The sequence below is a fragment of the Dasypus novemcinctus genome, chromosome 12 (assembly GCF_030445035.2).
Source record: "Dasypus novemcinctus isolate mDasNov1 chromosome 12, mDasNov1.1.hap2, whole genome shotgun sequence".
Lineage (NCBI taxonomy): Eukaryota > Metazoa > Chordata > Mammalia > Cingulata > Dasypodidae > Dasypus > Dasypus novemcinctus.
In genome coordinates, this window is record NC_080684.1 from 69,434,727 (window position 1) to 69,461,747 (window position 27,021).

The following is a 27,021-nucleotide window of genomic DNA, read 5'->3' on the forward strand; positions in this document are numbered from 1 at the left end:
GAGTAAGATGGTATCTCATTATAATTTTGATTTGCATTTCCCTAATAGCTAGAGATTTGGAACACTTTTTCATGTGCTTTTTAGCCATTTGTATTTCTTCTTTGGAGAAGTGTCTGTTTAAATCTTTTTCCCATTTTTTGAATGGGTTGTTTGTCTTTTTATTTTCACGATATAGGAGTTCTTCATATATGCAGGATATGTCTCCTATCAGGTATATGGTTACCAAATCTTTTCTCCCATTGTGTAGGCTCTCTTTTCACTTTCTTGACAAACTCCTTTGAGGTGCAGAAGGCTTTAATTCTGAGGAGGTCCCATTTATCTATTTGTTCTTTTGCTGCTCGTGCTTTTGGTGTGAAGTTCATGAAGCCATTTCCTATTACAAGGTCTTGTATATGCTTCCCTACACTGCTTTTCAAAGTCTTCATGGCCTTGGTTCTTATATTTAGGTCTTTGATCCATCTTGAGTTGACTTTTGTATAAAGTGTGAGATGGTAATCCTCTTTCATTCTTTTACATATGGATATCCAGTTCTCCAGGCACCATTTGTTGAATAGGCCATTCTCTCCCAGTTGAGAGTGTTTGGTGGCTTTATTGAATATTATATGACTATATATATGAGGATCTATATCAGAACTCTCAATTTGGTTCCATTGGTCTGTGTGTCTCTCCTTGTGCCAATACCATGCTGTTTTCAATACGGTAGCTTTGTAGTATGTTTTGAAGTCAGGTAGTGTGATTTCTCCAATTTCATTTTTCTTTTTCAATATGTCTTTGGCTATTTGGGGCCTCTTTCCTTTCCAGATAAATTTCATAGCTAGTTTTTCTAGTTCCTTAAAGACTGTTGTGTTGATTTTTATTGGGATTGCATTGAATGTGTAGATTAGTTTTGGTAGAATAGACATCTTAATACTATTTAGTTTTTCTATCCATGAACAGAGAATATTCTTCCATTTATTTAGGTCTTCTTTGATTTCTTTGAACAGTGTTGTGTAGTTCTCTGTGTATAAGTTTTTTACATCTTTAGTTAAATTTATTCCTAGGTATTTGATTTTTTATTTACTATTTCCTTCTGAGCTTGCTTATTCTTGGTATACAGAAATGCTACTGATTTTTGTGCATTGATCTTATAACCTGCCCCTTTGCTAAGGGCCTAGGAGGAGTCCCAGCTGTTTACTGTCTTGATTGATTACCCACCCATTCAATCCCCAAAGGGCCAATGATAAAGTTCTTGGGGAATATCCGGGGCTTTTCCTGGCTTCTGGAGGAAGTCATGTTCTGAATGACAGAATCTTGGGGAGGGTCTTCCAGCAGCATCTTGGGGGGTTATTGATGTCCCCTTGGATTGGATCCATCGATTGATTCCCTATCTTACTGGCCGGCTTCACCACCCACCCTCATGTGTAGGTAACCACTGATATGCTTTCTCTCTCTAAATTTCCTTTTTTTAATATAAATTTTTTATTAGAGAAGTTGTAGATTTACAGAAAAATCATGCAGAAAATGCCGTGTTCCCAAAAAAGAATACATCAGTGTTCTAAAAAGCAGGTTAACAAAATAGAACCTGATGATTTATTCTTGTATAGATTTCACCTACCAAAAACTTGAATATACTGTAAGCACAGGACCTTAGAAACCCATTAGTAGTTCATAAGTATTATATTTGACTGATAATTACAAATTTATACTGAGGAAAAATATAAGGATGAACTCGAGACAGATACATACATGAAATAAAATGTTCAATTAAGTAAAGGCTAAGCAAAGATAATTTTCTCTGATTAATTTTTTCTTTTTATACATATTAATTCGACATCAAGAAAACAAAAAAATTATTATTATTAAAAGAATATTTGGGTAGAGAAATAAAGGGTATGGATGAAAAATATGTTTTTTTTATAATATTTATCATATTTCAAGATGATATTTCTTTTTTTTTTGGCTGAAAACATTTTCACTTTCTTTTCTGTTTACTTTTTTTCTTCTTTATTTTCTTTTAAATGTTACATTTAAAAAAATGAGGTCCCCATATGCCCCCCACCCCACCCACGCCACCCCTCCCACATCAACAAACTCTTACATCATTGTGGCACATCCACTGCACCTGGCGAACACATTCTGGAGAACCACTGCAGCACATGGACAGTGGTCCACATTGTAGTCCACACTCTCCCCAGTCCACCCAGTGGGCCACGACGGGATACACAACGTCCAGCATCCATCCCTGCAGCACCACCCAGGACAACTCCAACTCCTGAAAATGCCCCCACACCATATCTCTTCTTCCCTGTCCCGACCATCTGCAGCCACTGTGCCACCCTCTCCACATCACTACTACAATTTCTTCCCTTACTAATCACAATAGTTCTCCAGCAGAACACCAGTAAGTTCACTCTAATCCATTCTCTATTCCTCCATTTTGTCGACCTGGGATGGCTATGTCCAGTCCCCCTCTACATCAAGAGGGGGTTTAGATTCTACCTGGATGATGGGTGCAATTCTCCTGCTTGCAGCTGTAGGCACTCCTGGCTCCCTGGTGTGGTGGTTGACCCTCTTCACTTCCCTGTCAGCTGACCAGGGTAAGTCCAAAAAATCAGAGGGTAGCTGCTGCAAGTCTGCTGAGGCCCAGGGGCTAGATGTCACATGGCCAGTTCAGAGATTCAGGTCTCCTGAGTATACACCAAACCAAACGCCAACCACAGGTCCAGGAAAAGTAACAGAAGAGGCATGTGTAGATAGGTTATATCTGAGTCCAACTCCATCACACTCAGGAACACAAACTCCGAAGCAGGGCCAACCGACATGGCCCTGAACTCCAGAGCCATCTGCCTTGACCATAGAACCTGTGGGTCGCTGCAGCCCTCAGGAGAACCAGCACCTGGGTTTCCATCTACTTTGGCTGTCTCTGGTACCCTGCTGAAGCATGCATAAGCATCACCCCCTGATGACCTCCCAACTCTTTTTTGGAGACTCTTAACCATATAAATTCACTTGTCCTTTCCACTTCCCCCTTTTTATACAAAGTCAAAAACCAGTTTTTAACATCTGATATTAAATGTAGGCTGAGATATTCAAGACGATATTTCAATGTGACTGAAATTATGATAAATATTATTTATTTTTTGTTTTTGCTTTCACATTTCGTTTGCTGTCTCCATTCTCAGTCATTACAATGAACAATTTTTAGTTTAAATATTTTTGTTTTTTAGCATAATTAAAAATACTTGGAATTATAGTATAAATTATTATGTTAGCATACAGAATTTCAAAGTTTTTAAACAATTGGAGATATTTTCTACAGGTTTTCCTGTAAACTGGTTAATGGAATTATTTTATTATTTTCAACAGATTCAAATAATCAAACTTATTTATACATATACTAATATAATATAGTATTTTATAATGTAATAATGTTGCCATAATAAGAGAATTTGTATTTCTATCATCTTTAAATTTTATAAATATAAAGATTTTATCTGTATAAAATGAAAAACCATATTTGAAAAAAATCTGGGGTTATGGTAACTGACTAGGCATTCTATAAAGAGAGAGCAAAACCTAAAAATAATTATGAATTTGTAAAGGTTATGGAAAGATTTGCAAGACAACAGAACCTGAGTAAGTGAAAAATATTTGTACCTTGATTCTCTCTGAAGAATACAAAGTACTTCATTAATTTGATGGATATTGAATACCACACAATACATCCCTAATTTTTGATAAATCAATTGCTTCAACCACATAAATGGCAGCTATTACTATGCCATATGTTAAATTAAATAACGAAAAATGCGTACTTTCTGCATTTTCCTAAGCAATTTCCTCCATGAGGACATGAACAGCTTTAAGAGTCAAATCAACCATGCATCACAGCAAAATTTATAGCAGATGAGGAGCCCAAAACATGAGAGAAATTGAAAGGCAGAGAGATTAACTTTCTCAAAATCCTATGTTCAGCTGAATCTTAAATCACATATTCTTTTCCCTTCATATCATTCTTAGTAGGAATCTTGCAGAAAAAAAAAGTGGGTTAAATTGACTGTGCTTCCCTGTCAAGAAAACCTATAGTCAGGGATATATCTAATTCCCAACACTTTCATTATTAATATTTTATGAGTCTCACTCATCTGTCCTGTCTAGAAGAAAAATTCATCTTTCATTTGGGCAAGCAGTGGCAAACAAGTAATAGATTTCATCTCTATAAGCTGAGTGCTAAAACGCAAACAGTAGCAAACGTACAAGGAGGCAAAGTATTTACTTTATTTCTTGTTACTAGAATCTGGCCTCGCTTTATTTACTGGAATTCCAGAGTTAGCCAAGCAAAGTGAAAGATCTTTCAGGAGCTGTGAGGAGTGTCAATCTTAAACTTGCATACGTTAATGCCCACATGTTTAAACTGACTTCTAAATAAGACTGCTTTTAGTGATCTTATTTTACTTATATATATACTAGAAGCTTTGATGACTAGAACATTGGAAAACATTGGTTCAACCTTAAAAACTTTTTTCATTATAGCTGAGATAGCCAAAAGGCAAATTAAAGATCTTTTAAATATTTAAAACTGATAGGGCTGGATGTTTTGCCAAAGGTTGAGATTGTCTCGCCTTAACTGAGCTCAGAATGCCGTGTAGGCTCATCTATGATAGTGGAACTGAGTATGTATCCATAGAAAAGCAAATCAGAGGGAAAGAGGGTCCAGGGCTCTCTTTCATACCCAAAACCACATTGGGCCTCTGCCTGTTGGGTCCCCATAAATCACAGGTCCACCCGAATTCACAGGAGTATTGTGGTTCCTTCTGGCTAATTTCTGAAGCAATGCATTTAGTGTAGAATTAGAAAAAAAAAAGTTTATTCTGAGTGAGTTTTATCTTTTGCTCAAGACTCTAAAATTAAAAACTACGTGAAAGATCTGTGTCTTGCTTCTTCAGAACTCTTGTCACCATTTTATAAGTATTACATAACTTGTGTGATTATCATTAAACATCTTACTTCTCCTTTAGAATAAAATCAGACTCTAATTTTCATGCACAATTGTATTTTGGGGGTCTTGTACACTGTTGGCAAGCAGTGAGTATTCAATAAGTGTTTATAAAATGATTTGCCTATTTTTCATCACCATCAGTGACTATCATCATGTTCTAAGTGTAATAGTCCTCAATAATATTTGGGATAAGAGTGATGATTTATTCAAATTGCAGCTACAAATCAAATTTACATAAAGTGCTGTGCTTGATATTTGGTGATACTAAAGGTTTAAGATTAATTTCTGGGTCTCAAGGAGTTGACAGTCTAGTTGAGGGAGTAAGGTACATGAGTAAAAATAATACAAAATACAAAATATTGAGTGACATAAGAACATTTGAACTATGATTTTTTTATAGCTGTTAGAACATAGAAATAAAAGGTCACTCCTGGTAAAGAGAAAGACATGAATAAACATACCATAATCAGAAGACTAGAAACCAAAAATCGTATCAGTGATGTTGTTGTGGATAATGCAACTTAGAAGACTGTCAAGAGATATTTACTTGTTGTAGAAGGTCACAGGGTTCCCATGAACTAAAAAGATCTATATTCAACAGTCATGGTAATATAATATTGCCACAATGTACCCTTTCTCACACTCTAGCTAGCAGCTAGGTACTTTGACCTATTAAAATTTTTGTCAACCTAATATTGATTGGGCAGAATAGTTTCTTTTTTTCATTTGATCTTCACTTGTGATGTTAACTATCTTTTGATATCATTATTCTCTCTTTTCTAAATGTTGTCTTTTTTGTATACCCCCTTTTCCCAATTTGTTTGCTTAATTCTTCTGCTTCCTCAGCCAGGTTTATAGACTGGAGTACATAGTAATTTCCAGAAAAAAGTAGCCATTCATAGTTACTCCCTTGCTCATTAAAATGGTTGCTAGCTTTTACCCAGAAGTGGCTTAGCTATAGCACTCACTAGTTTCAACAAAGAATTTTTTTTACTTTAAGTTTTTTTAAGTAATGCTCAGAATAATTTTGATTAACTAAGTGCTCGCTAAAGTCTTTATTTTGCCAATATCACATTAGACCAAATATATCTAGTCCTGGAAAAGTCTTATGTCAGTTTGAGAAAACAATATTATTTTACTTTAAAAGAAAGCATTCAATATGTGAAATGAATAATCTATTTAAAACAATAATATAAAATGAAAAGTTAAATAAGCAAATACAGCATACAGGGAAATATCCATATTCTTCTCAGTTATTTATCCAAAACATCAATTATCTGCATTTACTTTCTTACATCTATCTTTTTTACCTTCATAATTTCCATCACCAGTACTAAGGCATGAAGTTCTTGTTTTTGTTTGTTTGCTTGATTGGTCTAGTTCATTCCTTCTTTCCTATGGTATTTTTATTTTATTTTTTTTGGTAAAATTACTGTTAAGTTTTTTTTATTATAATAGGTCCAATATTTTGCAAATAGAGTGTCTTATAATTCTCCTCCATGCATCATGTTTCCTTATAGTTTCTATAGCCAAGGCTGAGTCCAACAACTTACAGGGCTAGAAGCAGAAGCAGGTAGTCTTGAGGTAAAGGCTGTTGTTTGCCAAGAGTATCAAAGCTAACGTTTTTTTTATTGTCTATTTTTTAAAAGATACATAGATCACACAAAATCTTACATTAAAAAAATATAAGAGGTTCCCACATACCTCACTTCACACCCCCACCCCCCACTCTTCCCACATCAACAACCTCTTTCATCACTGTGGCACGTGCATTGTATTTGATGAATACATTTTGGGGCACTGCTACACTGCACGGATTATAGTTCACATTGTAGTTTACACTCTCCCCCAGTCCATTCAGTGGGTTATGGTAGAATATATAATGTCCTGCATCTGGCCCTGCAGTATCATTCAGGGCAACTCAAAGTCCCTAAAAGTCCCTCTCCCTGCCCTCAGCAATTCCCATGATTATTGTCTCTACATCAGTGATACAATTTCTTCCATTGCTAGAGTCACAATAGTTCTATAGTAGAATACCAGTAAGTTCACTCTAATCCATATTTTATTCCTCCATCCTGTGGACCCTGGGATGGGGAGGTACACTCCACCTTTAAATTGAGTAATAGAGTAATAGAGTTCCCCTCTATTATTTTGTAATAGTTACGTCTAATTCAAAGACCAGTGGAGCTTTTTTTTCTTTTTGTGGTACCCATATATGAGAAGCTGACACTCAACCACTGAGAGGCATCAGTTCTCTGAGTTGGTTTTTTCTTTTGTTCGTTGTTGTTGGTTTAAGGAAATACTAGGGACTGAACCCAGGACCTCTCATATGGAAAGCAGGTACTCACCTGCTTGAGCAATATCTGCTCCCTTCTTTTCTTCTTAAAATTGAATTGAAATATGAAAGCCAGCATCTTGGATAGGTGCATTTCTTTGTTGACTTATTTTGTTCATCAACCTTGAAGCTATAAAATTTATTTTAAAAATTACTACCTGATATCTGGACTTTCACAGTCTTTCAATCACTCTGAAACCAAGAATGCTAAGCCACAATTCCAAAGGAGAAATATAAAGTCAAGTAGAGGAAATGGAAAGAGAGTTCACCAGTGAATCTAGGGTGATGGAAGGTGAGGTTAACAGCTGAAACTACTCTCTTGCTACACAATGATATATAACAATGACATTGAAGAAAGGCTCTGAATTAAAGGAGAAATTTTCTGCATTTTCTACTTATAACTTCTGGAGGTTCTCTTTTCTACTTCATGTATTCAGAAACCAAATAAATGCTCCTGTTTTGACAGCACCTACCATTTGGCTTTTGGTAGATCCCTATCTAAATGATAAGTCTATTGTCCTATCCAGCCAATTAGATAACTGTGCTGCCAAAAATAATGTTCTCAAATGCTAATCAGGTCAAATCATTCTTCACTCTGACCTCTTAAATTCTGCTCTCACCAAGAATCCTATGCTGCAGCCACACTGAGCTGTCTGCCATTTTCCAAACACATTTCATGTGAATGATCACACTTCAGTGCTTTTGAAATCAATTTTCTTAGACAAAACTCTAATCAAAGCTCACCTCTGCAAGGCGATCCCTGACTTCTGCAGTAGTTTTGGTCTTTTTCTCTTCTTGACACTGCACTTACAGGATGCACTACATCTTATTGTAATCGTTTTTGTGAATGTTTGTCTCTTCCCAAGACTATAAACTCCTAAAGGACAAAAGTCACATCTTCTTTCTGATTGGAACACAATGGGAATATAATATTTTTTGCTAAATGCCATATAATGAATTAATAATGGCATTTTCCCACTAACTGATACTTTCCAGAGAAAATATTTTAACATGATTTCTCCAGCAGACAATTTTGAAGAGGTATATTTTATTTGGTGATTCCTTCTGAACCTCTTAGAAACCAAAAATCATATCAGTGATATTGTTTAGGATAATGCAACTTAGAAGAGGTATATTTTCAAGAGGTATATTTTATTTGGTGATTCTTTCTGAACCTCTTAAATAATGGATTATTTAAATAAGTGATTATTATTATAATTGATTATAAATAACCAATAATTGATTATTATTATAGATCTACATAAATGCCTTATATGTACTGACTTATTAATTGTAAATTTTAACCTATATTGCCTCTTTTTTTTGCTTAGTTTTTAACCAAATCATTGCTTAGATTGATTTTTTTAAAAAGAAGGAACATCTTTTTTTATTTATTTTTAAAAAAAATATATATATATATTTATTTATTTATTTCTCTCCCCTTCCCGCCCACCCCGGTTGTCTATTCTTTGTGTATATTTGCTGCGTCTTCTTTGTCCACTTCTGTTGTTGTCAGCGGCAGGGGAATCTGCTTTTCTTTTTGTTGCGTCACCTTGTTGTGTCAGCTCTCCGTGTGTGCGGCACCATTCCTGGGCAGGCTGCACTTTCTTTCGTGCTGGGCGGCTCTCCTTACGGGGCGCACTCCTTGCGCATAGAGCTCCCCTACGTGGGGGACACCCCTGCATGGCAGGGTACTCCTTGCGTGCATCAGCACTGTGCATGGGCCAGCTGCACACGGGTCAAGGAGGCCTGGGGTTTGAACTGCGGATCTCCCATATGGTAGATGGACGTCCTAAACACTGGGCCAAGTCCGCCGCCTAGCTATTTTATTTTATTTTATATTTTATTTTATTTTATATTATTTTATTTTATTTATTTTATTTGGAGGTATCAGGGATTGAACCCAGGACCTCGTACATGGGAAGCAGGTGCTCAATCACTTTAGCTACATCTACTTCCCATAGATTTGATTTTTAAAAGAGAAGAGAGGATACAAATGAAAATACACATTTAATTAACACAGTGGATATTTTTATATCTAGATATTTTTGTCATTTGTGGGACTTTGGGCCTAAATTCTTCAGAAAATTCAAATATTCCTTTTTACTGACAAGTATAAATGTTTTGATAGATCTAAAAAGATTTGAATTAAATCTTCTAAGTTTGAACTAAAATTAATTCATGGTATATAATGTGGGAAAATGTCTCTGACAAATTTTTACTTAGTCTGATTTTAATGAAAAAGTAAAATTTATTTAAATAATTAAATAGTTTCGAGTATGTCATTTAATTTTATGTTTTGTTGTTAAAAATTAAACAAATTTTAGTTTCAAGTTTTCCATTGAACTTTTCTGCAATTCCAATTTTATTAATGAACAGTCATAAATTTCTACAAAGTATTTGCAAGGATTGTCACACCTTGTAAATGATATTTGGTATTTTTAATTCCATTTGACTAAAAAAGAATAAAATTTCATACAGATGTTTAATTCAATTCATATACTCCTGTATTCCATTTACTTGAAAGATCTAGCATCTCTTCTTAATATTAACAGCAGTCCTTCTTCTTGGTTGACATATTTGTTCATCTCTTTGTTGATCTCTTCTTTCAGAAGGAACTATAATTCTCTTGAGAAGCTGGGTTGATAGTTTTTATAGTTTCCATTTTGCTGGTTGTAACTCACCCGTCTCCTTACCTGCCTCCTTACCTGTCTCCTCCTGGAGTTGTACAAAGCCCCATTCCCACTATTACATCTCGCCTGGAAAATACATCCATACTGCAAGGGACAGATGGGATATTTAAACCCTCAGTTAGATGCTGGTTTGTATATCTGTTAAAGTCTACTCTCCTTAATTCACGGTAGGCAGATTTGTTTACTTTTTTTGACATAAAATCACAGTATGGAACTTCAATTTCATCTGATTACCATGAACTGAAATGAGAATACTCCATCCCTTTGGTTTTCGCTCTTGTCATTTGATCATCTCACTGTGTGAAGAACACCAGAGCACCAGTCCCTGAACAGACCCTAGAACTCTGTTGAGCAAGTTACTCCCTCTCCACTGTCTGCCTTATGATACATGCTGAACTGACCAGAGAAATGGAAGACAGATTTTTATCCAGAATGGAAACAGAAATAAGGCAGGCAGCAAGAGAATGGACACACTATATTTTCTTTGACAACATTTTGTTCTCAATTTCTTAGAGGTGGAGAGAGATACATGCAAATATGGTTACCGGTTTGAATCATTTAATTAATTATTATATAAAACAAAAACTAGAGTTTTAGTTTTTCAAAGGAAATAGATATCTTTGGGTATGACAGGCTTATTTCTGGTACCAGACCTGTAGTAATATTCCCATGGCTTTCACAGTGCCATTCTTCAAGGAGCTGTTCAAGTATTATTTTCTCAATGAGGTTTACCTAACCATTTAACTGCAGCTCCCCACTCCAATCAGGCATTCTAACACCCTAAACATGTCCTACTTTTTTTTCCTGCAGTGTTTTAATTAATTAATTAGTTTATTTATTTATGTGTTTATTTATTATCTGTGTTCTCACACTAAATTGCAAGCTTTATAAGAATAGGGATATTTGTTGTTTTTTCATTTTGATGGTTCAAAAGTACTTCATAAATAATATATATGTAAACATTTGCTGACTGAATGAATCAACAGGAAGGAAAAGATTAGTTCACCAACCTATTTCGTGTTCAGAGATTCAAGCAAGATTTTCATGAAATGATTATTTTCTTCAGTATGAATTGATAAATTGTACTGTATGAGTTGATATCCTGTAGTGAAAATTCCCTCAGTAATAATTGTTTATATACATGACAACAGTTTTTAAGGATTATGCTATTTATTTTAAATGAGTTAGGATCTCAAAGCTTTACCTGTCCCTAAAGTGATTCTTAGAAAACTAATCAAGTATTATTAGAATATGTGAGTGCTATACTTGTTAGGACACATCCAGGGTAGTCACCCTCCCAGGAAGGTCATAAGCAGTCAGATTCAGATCCCCGCTTTGGACGGAGTTCTAATAATGCAGTTAATAATCAATTTTTTAAAAACTGATGAACCAACAAGCAAGCTCACTATTTTGCAAAATTCATGGGAACTCAAGAGTATGCTGGTGTTTCTAAATTAAGATGAAATCTAGATTATAACATAGAATATAGCTTTGCTCTAAGTCGTAGCTAAAGAAGTACAAAAGCCAATGAAATAATACAGATAGTTCTAAGTATTACTTATGAATGAAGGAATTTGCAGGGATAGTCATTGTAAGACATGACTAAGTACAAAGAGAGAAGGGAAGTATCGGTGATTGTGAGAAAATGCATTGTGAAAATACCACAGCCAAAAACTATTCAACTTTTGGAGAAGGTTAGGAAAGTACCAAGATATTATGGGATAATACAGACATGGGAAAAATATAGATCTAAGAAAGAATATGATCAAATAGGCAATAGGATGCAGAATTCAGAGGCATCAAACAAGGCAGAAAAATTTCATAGAGATATCCTCAATTGTTTTTGAAGAATAATAACACTATATAAATCATTTACAGAGCATGTTTTGTAGTTGGGGTTATAACAGTATCACTTAGGCCATAAATATTTATTAACATTATCCCAGTTATTAACAATTAGCAACAGGTAATAATAATAATGGCTACCATTTAGATAGCCCTTATAAGAGCTACTGGGTTATGCAACCCCAGTGAGTACATTCCCTTCACATATAATATGACATCATGTGCATGCTTTCTCTTAGCATCAGATGAGGTGGTAGAAATGAAATTATGTGGCAGGGCTTTACAAACTTTTTTTATTAATACTTTTTTTAAATCTTTTAAAAACTACCTTGGACTGCATAAATGTTATGTAAAAAACATACGGAATTCCAATATGCCCCACTCCATACCCCTCCCACACTTTCCCACATAACGATATCCTTCATTAGTGTGGTACAATTGTTACAATTGATGAACACATTTTGGAGCATTACCACTAAGCATGGATTTTCGTTTACATTATAGTTTATACTCTGTCCCACACAATTTTGTAAGTTATGGCAAAATATATAGTGGCCTTATCTATCATTGCAGTGTGATGAAGGACAATTCAAATGTCCCTAAAATTCACCCATATTACAACTATTCTTCCCTCTCCCTCCCCCCAGAACATCCAGTGGCTACTGCCTCCACATCAATGATAAAAGTTCTTCATTGCTAGAATAACAATAAGTCTATAGAAGAATAACCATAAGTCTATTATAGTCCATCATTCATTCCTCAATCCTGAGGATTCTAGAACAATGATGCCCACTCCACCTCTAATTGAGAGGGGGCTTAGATCCCACGGAGTTGATGGATGGAGCTATCTTGCTAGCAGTTGCAGACTCTCTATTCCTTGGAATGGGCATACAAACATTATTTAATTTAATTTTCTCAATGATAGCATGAATTAGATGTAATTACTATCCATATTTTACAGATGTAGGGGAAAGCACAAAATTAACTAACTTACACCAAGCAAAACCCCTTGTAAGGTTTGGAGGCAATATTTGAATGCAGTAGTCTGTCCTCATGATTAGTGTTCTTAACTATCTTGTCCCTTTAAAACATGACTCATTGAATATTTTCAGTGTTTTGGGCATTTTTCTCAGTACCTGGAAACAACAATGAACATAAAAGCAAATCTCCTGATATCATGAACTTACATTTCTATGAGGATATTCAGACAATAAACAAACAGCTAATGTGCACTATGTTTACTGTGTGCCAACCTCTGTTCAAAGCTCATTACAAATATTAGCTCATTTGATCCTCACAATAGGCCTCTGAGATAATTACCATTATTATTCCACTTTTACAGAAGAAGAAACTGAGGACAGAAAGGCTAAAGGGACTTGCCCAAGATTGCAGAGCTGAAGCTACACTCCCTTTCATTGTACTATCCTATCAACCTAAGCATCCTCTTGCCACTAACCTATACAGAAAAAATAAATAAATAAATCTGAAAAAAAAGTGTTCAGCCAGTACTTCAGTTTTTTAGGGCTCTGAAGAGTCTTAAAAGACATAGAAGAGATCTACTTAAAACTATTCTCATCATCAAACAGCATCATTAACTTCTCTAAAAGTATGGATTATTTTACAAAGTATAGACCACTAGTGCTTATTGATTGATATTCAGTAATGGAGATAGTAATGGAGATAGAAAAACAATTATTTTCAATAGGTACTTTTGCTAATGAAGTTCTGAACATGTATGAGTGAGGATGACTCTAGTTGTTTAGAAATTTTTTTTTTTCAAAAGTGCATTTATTTTGGAATATCTTTGTTGTATAATGAGAAGGGTGCTTTCTATTATCAGAAAGAAAAACTGACAGATATTCCAGAACTAATATTTTAGTTATCATTTCTGTTTAAAATTATAAAGGGAAGAGTTACCTTAATTAATACAGTTACTGAAAAAAAGAATGTGTATGTCTACTAAGTTCAAACTTCCAACTTATGTAGAATTTTGTGGAAGTCAGAGCAGATTTTCATCATCTTTTTGAAGACCAGTGGTTAGTTCAGTAGAAGACAAAAGGCAAATTTCTCAGTAATTAACATCTATTATTTTAAAATTGTATTTGTAATTTAATTAAAAAATTATAAACACTCTTTCCTGTTAATTCAGTGACAAAATACTTTAGATTAAATATCAGTGCATTTATATTGGAAAACTGAAGAATACCGAAAGGAAGTTGGAATATTATTAGTCCACCAGAATTTAGCCTGATGGTCGTGTCCTAAATTCTTCAATCTTGTTTCTACCAATCTTGCCTCTTGCAAAATAGCAAGGCATGATTTTAGCAGATTTTACAAAGGCCATCTTCCTCAAAATGTTTTCACAACTTACATGTAGACTTCATATTGTAATACTTAGGACAGTAATTCTCAAAATTTTTCCTTCCCAACATATCTGAAGAACACATAATTCTCTCAGTAATAGTGACAATGTCAGTGAGAAGCATATATTTTAAGGGAGTAAGGTTTGTAAAATACTGAGGAAAAATCTGACATGCATGTCATTGCTGGGGAAGTCACAGACGCATTTATTGGCCATCACCTACCTCCCTCCTTTTCCCCATTTCCTTGATTGTGTGCAAATGTTTCAATATGTTTCCATTCCACAGGTTAGGGGCAGATATTAGGTCTAATGGAATTGGCTAATTGGCAACAAGCAGTCCTAGCTGTTTATCAGAATAGAAATTCTGCACAAAGTTTGCTTGATGTATGCTTTTGTTCTGTGGCTGGACCCCCTTTTCCAGGGATATACAAATATCCACCCCTTGGGCAACACAGGCATCCCTCATCTCCTACACGAAGTGAAGCAGGGTGTGTGGAGCTGCCATCCGCAGAATCTCACCTGAGCAATTGTCCTCCCAGGCAGGGACTGTCCATGATGAGATCCTTTCCCTTGCTCTTTAGGCTCTCTGTGCTGTGAAAGTAACAAAGTGGTCATTGTTGAGAATTTCTATTGTACCTGAGCCTGTTCCCAAGACAACAGCGTAGCAACTTGCTTCATAGTTGTCCTTCCTTTGTTACCACTTCTAAGTATTTAAGTATTAAAACTGATTTGAAATACAAGCAAACTCTTTAACTTATTTTATTATTAACTTTGTTGACTTTCTTTACTAAATTAGTTCTAAAGGAAAGCAGGTCTCAGAAGAGAGAACCCACAAGGTAGGTGAGATTTAATAAGGAAAACATGGGTTGAGAAAGCACCAAAAATTCTGAGAAGAGATTAACGTTGGTAAAGTGGTATGAAGAGATGGAAAGACCTGGTTGAAGGCAGTAGCATTTGTATATTGGGCATCTAATCAAATCCTTATATAGTGGAGGTACACAATCAACACTTTTCAAATGAATTAGAATTCAATACTGAAGGAAATTTTAGAAGTACAGAAAACAATCTCAGTATCTCTTAAATAATAGATATGAATGGCCTGAGAAACTATTTCTCCTCCTATTACATTACAAAGTTCTCACTAGGTATAACTAATATCTTCTTATTAAAGCAAAAATGAAGAAATCATAACTGACTTAAGTTCGTGCAGTGGCTTCAAATGCTGGGCTATGAAAGGAACAGAGCAAGGTAAAACTGACTGAAAAATGGCACATTCAGCAGTCCCCTCCTTAAAATATATCCAAAGGACCTACAAGAGTGTCCATTAAACTAAGTATCACTATATAATGTGGTATTTTCTGAAGAGAGGATGGGAATAGGGAGAAAGGTTAGACTCTAAAGTCAGCAAGAAGAATGAGAATTTTCTTGAAAAATCACCCTGAAATCATACCTTATTAGTTAAAAATTGTATAAGAAATGTGTGTAGATATCTCTAAACAGTAACATGTAGAGGAAATGTGTATACATGAACTGCATGTAAAGATGAAATATGTAAAAATATGCACAAGACTTAAAATCACACTTCTGTATTTTCAAATACTAGAAATGTTGAACCATTCAAAATAAAGTAAAATGGAGATTGTTGAGAGGAGGTTCCAGGCTCTCAACTCACTCTCTCTCTGGGAATGTGTTTGTTGAGTGGAATGGTTAAATTATTAGCACTATCTAATATTTAGTTGCATTCCCTCTCTCTCTCTCTCCCCTCCCACCTTCTTTTTCCTCCTTTGCTTCTTTGCATTTCCCTTTTCACTTTCTTGCTCCTCCACTACCCCACTTCAACTCCAGAGAAGGGCTTTGAAGTACTCTCTGCTGCATCGCTGCATTGCCATTTCTGTTACATTGGGACATGATAGCTTAGACCCTCCATGCCTTGAGCCTTGGAGGGTCCTCTAACTTTCCAGGTGCTTTTATTTCCAGGAGAGACTCATGGTGCCAGTGTCACACTGCCATGCCACTGATTGACTCCTGCTTTGCTGGATGCTGTGTCTCTACTCCCTCCATCCTTCTCTCTGTCTGCCTGGATCAGTTTCCATTTTGTTACCTGCTATAGCTAAATATTTTTCCTTTAGTTTAAGTTACTGTTTTATATAACCTTTCCAACTCCTTTCCTTTGACTGGAAAGCAGCCATTTATTTAGGTTTGTAAATAATTCTGGCTTTTTCCACACAGCTATGGCTTTTCTTTTCCTTTACATATTTGATTTTTCTATTTTATTTTCATTACTATCTAAAATAAGGAACATATATTTTGAGGTTGTACATGACCAAATAAAACATTTAAAAAATACTTTGGAATATATGAGGAGTTATCATAGCAGCAGCAGAAACAGCTTAAAGAATCACCCCACTTGTCTGTACCTCAATCTGGTAACAAAATCATTTCAGAGACAATGCAAACACACACACACACAGACTAATTTCAAATTTACCATGAGTTCAATTGAATCTGCATCACAAGATATTGCAGATTCACAGTATCAAGACTGATGCTGTGGCAAGGACAGTTGGAGTTTTGGAGGAAAAACATTATATATATATATGTAGTCTACTCCAAATTAGTAGGTGTAAAGAAAAGGAAGAAGAGTTTATTAACTGGGAGGAGGGCATATTAAAAAAAATGTTGCCTATTGAAGCTAACCTCCCAGGGTGAGTGTGATGAAATGCACAATTACAGTTTTCCATTACTGTAAAATGTTTTTGTGTAACAAAACTAAAGCATTCAATATTTTAAATAGGTTTATGCTAGCCACATGGTAACATCAGTTTCTTTTTTTCTTTAAAGAAATTATATGACTATAAATAATATAAATGCTTTTAAAGCATTCAAATAAGAAAAAGAGAAAAAAATAAAAAGGTGGATGAGGTTTAGTTGATGTTAATAGAAATCACTATTGTTTTTCTGTGATCCGAGAAAATATGGACTGAGGGATTGAGCTCTTTAATGCAACTACATTAGTACTCCACAACTGAAAAAAATTAAGTGGTTATTGTGGGGAAGAAAGCAGTAACAGTGAGATAAAAATAAAAGGCACTTGGAAAGTTTCTAGATAATAAGTTATGCTCCAGAAATACATCATGACAACATATAGATGTTAAAGAACAAAAATGATTTGGTTTCCATTGTTAATGATTTATTGCCATTGTGACATTTTGGGAATACGGAAAGTCAGCACAGTCACAGTGATTTAAATTGGAGTGTGATCCAAAACCAGATAGTAATACTAACTGGGCAGAAATTAGATGACTCATTTTAATCTCCTACAAATGACTATTTATTAGAGTACTAATATTTATTTTGATAACTTTGTTTCTTTGGTCACACAAATTTACAAATTCATCATGAATGCAGCTACCTGGGGTATTCAAGAGATAGTGTTTATCTAGCACAACTGTTAATACCAGGGAATAATGCTTAATGCAGCTCCAGACACACAAAATAGAGATTATTTGTTACAGGAATCGAATGAAGTCTGGAGCAACATCTCAGTGACACTTTGCACTATATTGTGAATGCAGCTTTTACTTTGAACTGTCTTTCAGTAGCAAAGGCCAGAGACACAATGCTGTTTTCTAAAAGAAAAAAGAGAGGAAAAGAGTCTAAGCAAACAAAGCCAGCTATCTTGAAACATCTTCCTCTTGTCCCAAAGTATAACTTTGCTGAGTGTGAAAGGCTCTGAGCCCTCACGGGACTTGGTGCAAAGGATTAGACAACTGAAGTGCTTGCTTACAATTTTCATTAAAAAAAAAAAAAAGGTCCACATTGTGAAACATCCCTGTCTCTAGAGAATGGAGACATTACATAGCTCATTACAGTTCGCGCAATGTACTGTCTAGGGACCCCTTGCCCAGCGGGGGGTCTCAGTAGCAGAATCCATGGCAGGCATTTTTCTGCAGGGAATGCATTTCTGTTGGAAATACTGTGCGTTATGTGTAGACCTTTTATGAGAACCATGGTTCAGAGGAGTCATGAAGTGGATCACAACACACAATAACAAGGGCCCAGACTGAGAACCAGAAGACCCTGTTTCTAATTCTGGCAATGTCATTAAAACAGCTGCATGAATTTAGGTCAGCCTCAATTCTTTCCTCTGCAAACCATTTTCTAAGGTCTCTTTCTCTAAAATCCTATGATTCTTTTTAGCATTACTATGTATCTTATTTTCTTTAGATGAGCTGGAAATAAAGTTTATACTGAAAAAGGAATTGGTAGGCTACAACTCATTTGTCTTGCTATATTTCTTCAGAGACAGTCTGGAGCATATCTTTTATTTTGTCAAATACGAGATTTTCTTAAAAAAAGATTTAGTACTAAAATATATCAACCACAATTTAGACATATTCGGAAAAGCGAAAAAGGAATAACAATCTGGAATTGTTGTAAATATGAAATTATGAATATTAGTACAAAATTCTAAAAAATAAAGCCTAATAAAAATATCAAACTATTGAAAATGATGTGAAATATATTTAAAACTCTTTTCTTTCTTCACAATATATCCTCCCTTTTGAGTTTGTTCATTATAAAATTTAATGGTAAGGGGAAAAACAGGAGGGGCTTTTACAAACCTAAAATTAATTTGGATCTTCCAGCAGCAAAATTAATTCCAACATAATTTGCTTCTTTATGTTCTTCTGCTTCTTTGTATTTTCATATAGTCCAAAAGAGTAATTTATATTTAGGTTATTAATGCTAATGGACAATGTCAAGGTGATTATTTCCAAGTATTATATAATATATTCATATTTTTATAATCACACTTCATCTACAATTGCTTGTTACAAAGACAATCCAATTTCAATCCACCCAAAGGAACTCACATTTTCCTTCTGTAGCATCTTCTTTAAGTATTTGTGATGGTTAGTCTAATCTGTCAACTTGGCCAGGTAATGGTACCCAGTTGTTTGGTCAAGCAAGCACTGGGCTAATTGCAATACAAGGGCATTTCATGAACTTTAATAACCAGTGAGTTGCTTGTATAAATGGTTGATTACATCTACTATCAATTAAGAAGATTGCCATCAGCAATGAGTGACTTCTCATCCAATCAGTTGACAGCCTTAAAAGGGGAAGTAATTTCAGCATTCAGAGAAAAAATTCCCGTCAATATTTCAGAGTCAGTGTCTCCTGGGAACCCATCATGGACCTTCATTGAAGGTCCTGGTTTGCAGCCTTCCCTGCAAATCTGGACTTGTGAGAGAACTTTATAAAATCTCATACTATTTACAAAAACCTCCTCTTGGTTCTGTTTCCCTAGAAAATATGGAACAATACAACTTGGTACCAGGAATGGTTCTTGAGAAACGAAACTTAAAAAAGGATTTCTGAACTGGTTTGGGAATTTTTGCAATTGATTCTCCACTCTGACTAGATTTCAAGGGCACTAATGACTCCCTTTCCAATAATCAAGAGGCCACTGACAGTCCATGGAATGAGTTGGCAATAGAGATACCCAAAATATCACCACTGGGTATGACTACTTTCATGCTGATAAGAAGCAGGAATCTGGCTGAGAGAGTTCTTAACATCTTAACAGAGTTTTGTGGAGTTAAAAGGTAAAATGATGTTGGCTGGCTATTCCTAAATATGCTGAATTCAGTTACAAAAGAAAGGGATTAGTTGAAGGCTTTAAATTTGTAACTTAAGCACCTCATGAATTCCCATGTCTACTTCAGAAAGCCATTGTTTCCTGGGAACTTATCAAGGACCTTCATTGGAAGCCCTGGCTTATAGCCTGCCCTGTGGAATTTGGACATGTGTATTCCCATAGTTGCATTAAACAATTTTGTAAAATCTCATACTAATTTTAGGTATCTCCTGTTGGTTTTGTTTCCCTAGAGAACTCTGTCTCATACAATATTCAATGTCTTTTTATCTTCCCATTACCCATTTATCCATTCTATCTAGAAACTCCATGTCATCTAAACCTCTCTTCACTTCTTTGCTATTGAATAAGTAATCCAAAGTCAAATTTAATTCTTTTATATATCTGAAGCTATAGAGTCCATGCCCTACTATTCTCCCTGTCACTAAGCTTAACCTGCTTTAATTGATTCTTTATACTGTACCCAGAATGAGTATTTCAAAACATAAATATGATCATATCTCTGCCCAGCTTAAAAGTGTTTAATGGGTTTCTATCATGTCTAGGATAAAATTTAAGTTCTAAATACTTGTAGTAGTTTGATATGGCTATGAATTCTAAAAGTAGATATTGCATTATGTTTGTAATTTGGTCTGTACCTGGGCATAATTAAGTTATGATTAGGCCACATCATTAGGGCATTGAGTCCCTGCCGTTTGGTGGGTGGGGACTCACAGATAAAAGGCATGGCAAAGGACAGACTTGACAGTTCTTAATGTTGGAGTTTGATGCTGAAACCCTGGGAAGTAAGCACACATAGGAAAGAGAAGCAAGCCCCAGGAAGAAAGAAACCCTGAGCCCAGGAAGAAGCAAGCCCTGGGAACAGGAACTCTGAACCCAGAGAAAAGCAAGGCCCTGGAAGAAAAGAAAACTGAGCTTGGAGAGAAGTAAGACCCAGGAAGAAAGAAACCCAGGAAGTCTGAACCCTTACAGATGTCAGCAGCCACTTGCTTCAACATGTGAAAATAGACCTTGGTGAGGGAAGTAATTCATGCTTTATGGCCTGGTATCTGTAAGCTCCTACCCCAAATAAATACCCTTTATAAAAATCAACCAATTTCTGGTGCTTTGCATTGCATCAGCACCCTTTTGGATGACTATTGCAGTACTGTACACAAAGTGCTTTTTGATCAGCATCTTGCCTATCCTCACTCCAATGCCTGTGCTTTATTTCTTGCCATTGCCTCACATGCCCCCTACCCTCCATCATTGTGTGTACAAATGGTGTCACAGTAATACAATTGAGGACAGACTGTAATAGTTAACAATGATCATTAATAGTTAGAAAGAACAAAAATGATTCATATATATAGTATAATTTATACCTGAGTTACATACTAAATCAGCAGATTCTGGTCTGTTACCATGATGTTCTTTGCAAAATGTTCCTGCCTAGCTAGATGTCTGTCTCATTTTATGGCAATCATATATTTCACTTCCACCAAAATAAATGGAATGATTGTTCTATTATTGATCAACTAAGAATATGACTATTAATAATACATAATTCTCCCTTCCTAGGAATTGTGGGAAGATGGCATTGCACTAGTAGGCAGAGCTGAATGTTCTCACAAAAACAATGGAGAAAGAGCCAAAAACTGTCTGAGGTCCCTTCTTTGGGGACCAGAAAAGTGCTCCATAACTCTCAGGAGGGAGAGCAGCAGAGACACCAAGAAGCGGAAAAAACAAATGTGAGTTACCAAGCCCCCACTGTGGCCAGGAAGAACTCCCCTTCCCCACCGCCAAGATATTAAGCTGGGGTAAACCCCTGTCTCACTGCAGCTGCCTAGAAGGGAACAGACATCTTCCTCCCCCTCAGTTGTTTCAAAGGAAAAGGAGGAGGAGTTGGGGGGCTTTTCTTCAATGAATTCAGTCAGCAGAACTGCTTTGAATCTCTGCTCTGGAGATTCAACACAGAACACAGGAAAGTTGAAACTGTAACACCTCTGTGGAAAAAGGTGTGCTATGATGGTCATCTGCTGGCTGGTCTGGAAATTTCATGGATCAAAAATGTTTTCAATTCTCTCTGTATCCTAAGCCCTGAAAGAAAATTTGTATTCCATGGGTGAGTCTCTGGCCTGATTTTGATAAGTTAAATTGAGCAATTTTAAAAACTTCAAATAAATTGAACCAAATATCATAAAAGAGCTGTGGGGAAAAAAACAAACAAATAAATAATAGGTAAGGAGAGAAATTGGCCATCAGAGTAAATTCATCAACATATTCAGATGCTTAGACATCAGCAATAAATTACAAACCATACTAGGAAATAGGAAAAGATGGCCTAGCCAAAGGAACATACCAAGTATACTGAAGATATACAGAATTTATGACAATCAGTGATAATGACACAACTCCAAATTAATTCATGGAATTTAAAGAAAATATGCCTAAAGAAGTAAAGGATATTGAGAAGACACTGGGTGAGCATAAAGAACAATTTGAAAGCCTACAAAGAAAAGTAACAGACCTTATGGGAATGAAAGACGTGATGGATGAGATAAAAAATATATTAGAGGTACATAAGAGCAGATTTGAATTGCTTGAAGACAGAACACGTGAACTGGAAAGGACAGGAGAATGGAAAGAGAAAAGGTTGAAAAAAAATGGAACAGTCTCAGGAATTGAATGACAATGTGAAACACACAAACATTCACATTATCAGTGTCCCAGAAGGAGAACAGAATGGAAAGGAAGAAGAAATAATATTGAAGTAGCAATACTAATATCTGACAAAATGGATTTCAGATGCAAACTGTTATAAGTGATGAAGAAGGTCATTATATATTAATAAAAGGGGCAATTAATCAAGAAGAACTAACTATACTAAATATTTATGCACCTAACTTCAGTGCCCCAAGATACATGAGGCACACACTGGCAAAACTTAAAGGAGAAATAGATATCTCTAAAATAATAGTTGAAGACTTCAATACACCACTCTCAGCATTGGCTAGAACATCTGGACAGAAGATAAATAGAGAACTTGAACAATATGATAAATGAACTAGTCCTAACAGACACCTATAGAACACTGCATCACCCTAGTACCAAAACCAGATAAAGATACTATAAAAAGAGTAAATTACAGATCAATATCTCTAATGAATATTGACAGAAAAATCCTCAACAAAATACTTGAAAATAGAATCCAAAATCACATTAAAATAATTATACACCACGATCAAGTGGGTTTTGTCCCAGGTATGCAAGGGTGCTTCAACCCAAGAAAATCAATTACAGTGGTACCTTGGTACTTGTTGTTAATTGGTTCTGGGAGGCATGATGAGTACCAAATCAATGGGTACCAAACAAATTTTTCCTATAAGGGATAATGTAAATAAATTTAATGCATTCCCATATGAAAGACAATAAACATTTTTAAGGCAATATATAAAAAGATAGGGTTGTATATCATTACTTTACCTGAGAGATAAATCTACAAAAAATAAATACTTAGATTAAATAAAATAAAACTTCACTTTACCTGTACTTAGAAGAGTCCATGGCCTAATGGGATGGTGGGGAAAGAGTGGTGAGGAGGAGGGGTTAAATGGAATATTGCCTGGAAGGAGAGTCGTGCTCCAATAGATATCGGGCACTTGCACTTCTGGTGTTCTTTCTCTTTTCTGCCTTTTTTCAACTTGTACCACAGGCTCTGACATACTCTTTGTCACTAAAAACTTATCCTATGAGGACTGCTTCAGTCTTCTTTCCAGAATTACTCAAGAGTATGAAATTGGCCATTCAATAAATTAACATTTCTGCTCATCAGGGCCTTGTCTGGATTGTCTTCTCCACAAAGTTTTGAACTTTTGGCCATTTTGCACACATTCTCCCTTATCTTCTCCTCACCTGAAGAAATCTTTTTGACCACCTCTTGTTGCTGCTTCTTCTGTACTTCCTGAAGCTCCTTAAACTGAGCTCTTCACAATGTTCACCCACAAACTCTTCAACATTAGTAGCATTGACCTCCAGAACCATCGATTAGCCCGAAGATACAATATCCTATATCACTCTACCCTCTGTACTTACAAGCTTGCTGCCAGCCAAAAACCCTTTGAAGACTCTCTGAGTCACAGCTTCTGGTCACAGCTTCTTATATGTCAAGTTCACTGTCCTATAAAAGACTTTGTTCCAGGCCTTATTAATAAGGTTAAGGCATTGCAGGATATCAAAATGCTCCTCTCCCAGAATTCTATGAGAGTCAACTGGATGTCAGAGGTGATCTCAAAGCACCTCTGAAAAGCACTTTGGTGTAACTGGATGAAAAGAGTAGTGTTGGGGGACAGGAACCTTACAGTATGAAGCTGAACTCCTCCAGTAAATCATCCCCCAAGTCAAAAGTAGGAGAGCTTTCAGAGGCAACTCTTTCTCTAGCAGCTATTTTTTTTTTCCCTCAGCAACCGAACACTTCATCTATCCACTTGGTGAAAAATTTCCTCAAGACCCGAGCTTTGCTCTTTGCCCTCCACATCACAGGCAGTTTGCTTTTTATGACATTATGCTTCTTGAAAACTCATGGGTTTTCACTATGATGGACTAGTAGAGACTTGAATTTTAAGTTCTCTCTAGCATTCCCATGCAACAATAGAGTGAGTCTGTCCTTCATTGGGTGGCAGCCTGTTAATGCCTTCTCCTCTTTTGTATTGTAGGTTCTACTCAGCATTTTCCCCCCAAAAACTCCAGTGTCATCACAGTTAAAAACTGGTGGGAAATAAACCCCTCAGCCTCTACATGGTCTTAAAATTCACAGATGAATTATTCAGTAACATTTTTATTAGGCCTCACTGCCTCACCATGCCTTACAACACTATGGATGCAGGTTCCCTTTTTTAAATGACCAACCAGCCATGGCTGGCCTTAAAAACTTCAACATTCTCATCAGTCGGTTCCAGTTTGTTTTTCAAAAGTTCAGCACACAACACTTTACACTTTTTTACATATCATGGCTTCTGCTACACTATTGCCCACTAACTGCTTCTTGTTTACCCAAATTAATAACAGCTTTTCAACTTCCTCAAGTGTTTGGAAATTCTCCTCTGTTTTAACTCTTTTTGCAACATCAGCCTTTGTATAGCTTCTTTATTCTTAATGATGATGGAGACTGTTGTTCTAGGCATACCATATTCCCTAGTAAGATCAGTAATGTGAATACTGCTCTCATATTTACCTATCATTCTTTTATTTGTTCAATGGTGGTGTGAAGTGATTTTCTTTGCTGCTCAGTTCCATCACTGATCATTTCCTTAGGACCCATGGTAAGAAAAAAAATGCAAAAATATACAAAATGACCACAGAAGCTAAGAAAATACCTTAATGGGATGTGCACAGGGCAAAAGCTATCATGTCCCTTTGTTTTGGCTGGAAAGTATAGCAAGTCATGAGGCAACTAACACTGATAAGTTCTGGCTGTGCATCAAGTACCAAACAAATGACAAGTACTGGGACAAAATTTTCACAACAAAATGTGTCCAGTACCAAATCAGGGAGTTCCAAAGCAGTTGAGAACCAAGGCAATACTTTAGTGTAATAAATCACATTGATAAATTAAAGAAGAAAAATTGCCTGATCCTCTTAATTGAAGCAGAAAAGGCATTTGAAAAACACAGCACACTTTCTTGGTAAAAACTCTCCAAAAGTCAGGAATAGAGGGAATGTTTTCTCAATATGGTAAAGTGCATATATGAAAAACCTAGAGGTAGCATTGTACTCAATGGTGAAAGATTGAAATCTTTCCTGCTGAGATTAGAGACAAGACAAGGGTGCCCACTGTCATCATTTTTTTTCAGTATTGTGCTAGAGGTTCTAGCTAGAGCAATTAGGCTAGATAAAGAAATAAAAGGCACCCAAATAAGATAGGAAGAAACAAAACTTTGCTATTCACTGGTGATATGCTACGATATCTAGAATCTCCTGAAAAATCTGCACAAAGCTACTAGGATTAATAGATGAGCTCAGCAAAGTGGTGGGATACCAGACTAATACACAAAAATCAATGGTGTTTCTATACACTACTGATGTGCAGTCTGAGGAGGAAATCAGAAAAAATTCCATTTATAATAGCAACTAAAACAATCAAATATTTAGGAATAAACTTAACCAAGGACATAAAGGACCCGTATTCAGAAAACTACAAAACATTGCTAAAAGAAACTGAAGAAGACTTAAATAAATGGAAGGATACTCTGTGTTCATGGATTGGAGGACTAAATACTGTTAAGATGACAATTGTACACAAACTGATTTACAGATTCAATGCAAACCCAATAAAATTCCAATGAATGCCTTTGCAGAAATGGAAAAATTAATTATCAGTTTTTTGAAAGCATAAGGGGTCCTGAATAAATGAAGAGATATTTTATAAAAAGAATGAAGTTGGAGGACTCTCACTTCCAGACTGTAAAGAATATTACTTAGCTACAGTACTAAAAACAGCATGATACTGCCATAAAGACAGACACATTGACCAATGGAACTGAATCACAAACTCAGAAATAGACCTTTACATGTACAGTCAGGTGACTTTTGACATTGTGGTTAAGTCGTCCTAGCTGGGCCAGAATAGTCTGTTCAACAAATGGAACTGGGAGAACTGGATATCTGTTTCCAAAAGAAATGAAGTGGACCCCTAGCTCACACCTTATACAAAAACTAACTCAAATGAATCAAGGATCTAAACACAAAAACTACAACCATAAAACTCCAGAAGAAACAAAAAGAAAACATCTTCAAGATGTTGTGGTAGGGAAGTGGACTTGGCCCAGTGGATAGAGCATCTGCCTACTACATGGGAGTTCTGTAGTTCAAACGCGAGGCCTCTTTGACCCGTGTGGAGCTGGCCCATGCACTGTGCTGATGCACACAAGGAGTGCTGTGCTATGCAGGGGTGCCCCCACTAGAGGAGCCCCAAGTGCAAGGAGTGTGCCCCATAAGGAGAGCAACCCAGTGTGAAAGAAAGTTCAGCCTGCCCAGGAATGGCGCCATACACACAGAGAGCGGATGCAGCAAGATGACGCAACAAAAAGAGACACAGATTCCCATGCTGCTGACAACAACAGAAGTGGAAAAAAGAAGAACACACAGCAAAATGGACACAGAGAATAG

General features: G+C 35.9%; 1 protein-coding gene across 16 annotated transcripts in view; it reads right to left on the bottom strand.

Annotated features, from left to right (window-relative positions):
* MGAT4C (MGAT4 family member C) overlaps positions 1-27,021 on the bottom strand; it is a 926,873-nt gene that overhangs the window by 77,239 nt on the left and 822,613 nt on the right. For 7 of the 16 annotated variants that reach the window (XM_071218990.1, XM_071218985.1, XM_071218992.1 and 4 more), the window contains one exon: positions 14,733-14,804. The exons of the other annotated variants lie outside the window; for them this stretch is intronic. The gene's annotated coding sequence lies outside the window, so the exon portion shown is untranslated. The remainder of the gene's footprint in view (positions 1-14,732; positions 14,805-27,021) is intronic. 16 annotated transcript variants of the gene reach the window in all.